Here is a 6000-nt window from a genome sequence, read left to right on the forward strand (position 1 = left end):
ACTTCCAACAACAGTCATAAAATATACTTCAAGAGACCTAACAGACTCAGAAGATATAAAATGTATTTTTAGTACTTGGGATCAAATGAAAAATCATGGCTTTGCATTCTATCCAGCCACCGGTAAGTAGTACAATGAGGTAGCCATGTATGGGTGAAAGTAAAGTGAATGGGAAAGGATGGGGGAAAGTATAAGAAATTAATAAGGAAGAGCATAGAAGGGGATGCAGATGAGAAATGGTAGAATCTTCCCTAGGGAAGTTTTTCTTAAATCCTGATTTTTACCCTCTACTCTTACAGAAAAAAGACTGAGCCCACTACTTCTCTTGAACCTGCATTACTGTCCTTGCTGCAAAAATCATTGTAGCCAGATACTATTTATCTAGACCAGTCTTCACTACTGAGAAGCAATTGTTTTACACTGCCCTAAGAAAGCATGTGTGGGAATGCAGTGCACATCTCCAGAGTGCTCAAGTCAGAGTGCTCCCATGAGCAGCATTCTTTTTAGCTGGGAAATTCACTTGTGTAAATGGGTAGTGCTCTACCTATGCCAAAACTAAATGGAAAGAGCTTTATATTTTCAGACTCTATTTTGCATTGCTCATAAATTATTATACTTATTCTAATGAATCAGAATGAACTCTTCTGGAATGCTAATGATGAAATGTCTAAATGGTACAGTCAGCAACCTAGCCTTCTTGAATGTGGATATAGAAGTCCCAGCATGAAGGACACAGGAACATTATTAAAGCAAGTTGAGCAAAAATTCCAGGTTGTCCCTGTAACTTTTGCTTTCTGAACTTAGTTGATGTTCTTTTCTATGGAGTGTTATTTATAATATAATTGTTATGGCTTTATTTCTTCATTCATTTATTTTCATCACTTCTGATGCACTTAAAATACAAAAAGTACTCTGAGAGAAAACAGTGCAGAGGGTGATGCTACTTGCTTATCTGTAAATGCACACCTATCAGTCCTGTAAATGTTAAGGATCATGTCTGACAATGTAAACACAACTTGCCCTTTTCAAACCCAAAGTGGCACATGTGAGCTCTCAGAATCCTCAGGTGCAATGGATGGGATTTATCTGCTTTTGGCTGAGTTATTTCTTTACATTCTTGCAATAACCAAAGAAAAAGGAAAAAATCTTAGGTCAGGACGAACAGCCCTTTGTAGTCTCAGAAGTCCTTCTCAAACACTTACATAGAAGACCTATGTGATGAAAATTGATAGCTACCCCTATTAATTTAAGTAGGCATTTGTAAAATATCCACCTATTAAAAATGAGGCTTGAAGAACCATTGTCAGAGTTTAAAGACCTGAGTTCAGAATAAATACCTAAAGAAGCAAACTTAATTATAGTTGTCTGTAGATAGTGGAAATATAAACAATGCTCAGTTTGGGATTTTCTGTGCGTGTATGTGTGTCTGTGTTTGGTCTTCATTCTGGATCACCAAATAAAGACCGAACTAATAAATTCTGAAATAATGACAGTTTTGCTACTGTTTGGAAGGCTCAGACTCATGGTGCATTTTCTGCGTACCCGAGAAAAGTTGAAATATTATATAATACTTCTTAAAATATTTGTCTTGGTTTAGAAAAAAAAGCATTAATGTACTACCTAAAGATGCCTAAGTCAGCTCTTCATTTTGTTTCATGAAAACAGGTTCTTCTTTATTTTTATGCTTTAGATATGATCTGAAACAAAAATAACTAGTTATCTTGAAAATAGAGGAACAATATTTTCACACTCCAGATTCTCACCTTAATCCCACCCTGGAATGTAAATAAAAAGGATCAAATTCTGAAAATAGATAATCATCTATCAGTATTTGCTCTTCAAGCATCTTTGGTAGAGGAATTACTCAACTTGATCTCACAGAACACCCTTGAAAAAATGTACATGTGATGGGACAAGCCACTATCTACCTGATAAGTATCAGTTATTTTTAGACAACATCTGACAGTTATCAAGGCTTTTAGAGGTCATTCATGTTCCTTAGTGCAGATTTGCAGCAGTGGAACAAGCAGCAACTTAGCCACAGTGACATTAACTTACAAAAATATTTTAATAATAGCTGCTCAGAACTGTGATTATTTTGCAGACCAATGCTACTTGTCATATAAATTTGACAATTTGGATTGAGTGCTAGGAAACTTGAAGATGAATTTATTGTATTATCAAATCTCAATTTGGGGACACAATTTAAGAAAAGTTACCCCCTTCCCTTGACACCAAACAGTTTTAGCAACTAGAAATTAAAATATACAAAAAGAAAATCAGACAGACAGAAACTTTCTCCAGCTGGAGTCCCTTCCACAGGCTGCAGCACTTCCCAAGCTGCTCCAGCATGGGACACCCCCGCATGCTGCAATCCTACCAGCACCAAACTACAACAGCGAGGGCTACCTTTTCCCACAAGACCCTGGCCTTCTTTGGGCACAGTCACCTTGGTTATCCATGCAAAACACCTCACAGGCCATAAATCAGTGTCTGCTCCACCGCAGATCTTCATGGGTGGCAGAGGGGGCCGCCCTGCCATCTCACCACAGGATACAGGGGGTCTCTGCTCCGGCACACCTCCCCCCTCCTTTCTTCCTCCGTTCCTCCACTGACCTTGGTGTTCACGCAGCTGCCACAACTCTTCCTCTACAAGTCTGACTCCTCCCCACCACGTCCCTTCTTAAATACGTTATCGCAGAGGCGCAGATGATTGGCTCAGTTTTGGTGCAGAGGTGGAGCTGACTTGGAGCTGGGGAAGCTTCAAAAATCTTCCCACACGGGGCCACCCCTATAGCCCCCTCTCCTGTTACCAAAAACCCCCACCACTCACTCATCCCAGGACAACTTGGCTGTATGTTACTTCACAAATCTTTCTAACTCAGAGACTGATGACTGTGACAGGAACCAGGGATGCCCTCATGTCTAGCTCAGCCTTCTTCCTCAAACTCCTTGGCATCCTCAGGTTCACTGTCCACCATAGAAAATTAGGGGTGAGTTCACACTTCTACCAATAACCGTTAGCTTCTTTGCAGCTTGAATGTCCCCTTCCACCAGGCACCCCAGTCCCAAACTGCTAACATCATCAGCAGTTTCTTCATGAATCTAGCTATTATATGAAGCAGGTTGATGTTCACTGGAGGCAACACAGAATTTCATAGCAATGTGAACAGTTCAGCCTGTGCTAAGTTCACCTCCACTTCTGCCATCTGCCATGGTCTGCAGTCCATGAGGAGCAAGAGTGTGAGTTGTGCCATGATGCCCAGCTGGTTGCAGCTGGGCCATCATAGCAGAATCACAGCAGCTGTGGATCCAGGCTACTGATGCTGTACTTGCTCAGGTGTCAGGTGAAAAGGACACATCACTCCCTCTGTGCTGAAATTCAGAAGGCAGCCTGCCTTTGTATGACATAAAATACTCAGTGTGTTTGGTTTCTGGGTGGTGGCTGGTTTGAGAAACAGATTGTCCACCTCTACACATCACTTCTGCCTTCAGAGAGCTGCCCAAAAGACCCCAAAGTGCAAACCAGCTGGTGTTCCTCAGTGCCTAGGCCAGAAAAGGACTGGCTGGATAAATGCAGTCTCCTATACATGTCAGCATGATTGAGGCATTTCTGAGGCATCTTGTTAGTCCTATAACGCACATTTGAACTGTGATTGTGAAACCATGCATAGATTGGTTCATATTTGTCCTGACAATTGATTTGGCAGTGCACACATCTGGGGTTAATGGTGGTCAAATGATGTCAAACTAGAAGACTTGCAATAAAGCATCACTGAAAGAGAACAATATATGTTCACAGCAGACCTTGAGGTGAACTTCCTCCTGTGTTATTATTCCCCTGGTTCTACCATAGCAATCACTTGACATGTTGCCAGGGAAAAGAGAAAAAAACAAACAAAATAAGAAAAGAAGTCTTGCAATAAATACCAGAGAAAACAAATCTTCATAAATAATAGTATAATTATCCATGGATTACTGTGAACACAGGTAAAGTTGAATAAAAAATCCTGAAAGAAGTAATCTTTTTTTCATGGTTGATGAAAAATTAAGTTTTAGAAACAATTCACTTTGCAGTTGGTAATTTTCACTCTTATACATTGTTTTATTTATACATAATTTTGAGTGACTGACAATAACTCATTCATGCCTACGAATCATATCCTGTGTTCTTTTCTATAATTCCAATAGACAAGATTCTGCTATTTTTCATGTTAATCTCAGAGGGAGGTAACTTACTATATGAGCTAGTTGGATAATTAGGTTGGAAACGTTACTCATCTAACCTTAGCAAATGTGAAATAGATTTTGGATGCAGAAAATATAACAACAATATTTTGCTGTTATATAGTTGTATGCATCTGTAGTTCTCAAAAAAGGAATACTGTTCATTCAATAATATTATATTTTCTTAATAGTGTGCCTCGCTCACACTTCCTGTGAAAGAACAATGGGATCTCTCATTCTGGTAGGACCTTTGTTGCATATTGACAGAAAGCAAAACCTCATGTCTTGTGAGGAGAAAAGCTCAGTGTAATACTACCAAGCCTTGCATGAACCATCCAGCATGGATTTCGGATTGTCCCTTAACCTGAAGCATTAACTGCAAGACTCCTGTTATTCTGTTATTAAATCACATCCTAGGGAAAAACATAAATTAAGGGAATATTTTTTCATCATTCCGGAACTAGGATGGTATCCAAGTTGGAACGCTGGAGGAACTTCACACTGCAAATTCATACTCACACATTGATATTTTTTTTTTTTTTTAGTGTCACAGTTGTTTATTTGAATTCATTATTTTCTAAACTAATTTACAGTTTTAGCCTAACTTCTTTTATAGCTTAGGTCTAGTAAGACATCTGCTTCTTCTCAAAAGTAAGACCTCTGCTTCCCTATTCCCAAAATATTGGTATTGCTGGATTGTATCTCTGTCAGCTTGCTTGGCTGGCTGAGTTGTTCTTGGTAGTTACCTCCTTTCTTTATATATATTCTGTAAGGATATTTAGACTTTTTAGACATTAGATCTATATTGTTACTGGTCTACTAAAAGGACCAGAGCAGAAGTTCTTACATAAACACAGAGTTCATCCACACTAATAACACCACCTCTAGCATGTTTTTGGTCTGTCCCCTTAGCACTCTCCCAGACAACACCTGAGATGGCTTAGGAATTTGTAAAAGCCAGAAACCCTTCATAGCAGGCACCAAGGACTTTGGCCATATGGGCATAAACTATGTGATCTTACTTGTCATGGGAAGCAGAGAATGGCATTGTCCCTCTGGTTTCACTAGCATACACATTGCCTAACTGTCAGAGTCTTCCCTCATTGCCTGACTGGATTTGAGCTTGTACCAGTTCCTCTACACTCAATTCTTTCCTCTGAGGTCTGTTAGTTAACTCTTGTTTATTAGTTAATGCATTCTTCTTTTAATTTTGCTATTGTCTCTTGTGTCAAAGAAGAGCTTTTGTTAAAATCTCCGATAAGTTGCATACACATGAATGAGACATCCAGGCCTTGAAATACATTAAACAGTACAAACATTGTCATCCAAGTCATTAATCATTGAACTAACAAAGGAAGTTCTATAAGAAAAGGTAAATGCCATTAGTTGCTGTAACAAAGTCAATTTATCTTCACTCAAAATGTCTATAGGTGCAACTTAGTATGCTTGCAGACTTACTTTTAATGAATAAGAATAGTGCCCCAATTTTTCCTCTACTTTCAGGTTAATTAAGCTCAACCTCGATCTCTCCAGCTATATATTTTTTTTCCCTGCAACCACCCATTTGGGCAAGTAGTTTTCAACTGTCACTGCAACCTATCCTAATATAATATTAAATGCAATGCAATTACTTAATATTTTATGTGTATTAACAGGATTTTTTAATGAGAGGTATACTTTTCACTCTTGATTACACAAAGATTTCTTTTAAAATTGATGGCCTTCTTTTTAAAAAAAAAAATATCCTGGTCAATTTTAATTCTTGTCTTTTAT

This window comes from Tyto alba, unplaced genomic scaffold, assembly GCF_018691265.1.
Source record: "Tyto alba isolate M040663 unplaced genomic scaffold, T.alba_DEE_v4.0 Super-Scaffold_9, whole genome shotgun sequence".
Taxonomy (NCBI): domain Eukaryota; kingdom Metazoa; phylum Chordata; class Aves; order Strigiformes; family Tytonidae; genus Tyto; species Tyto alba.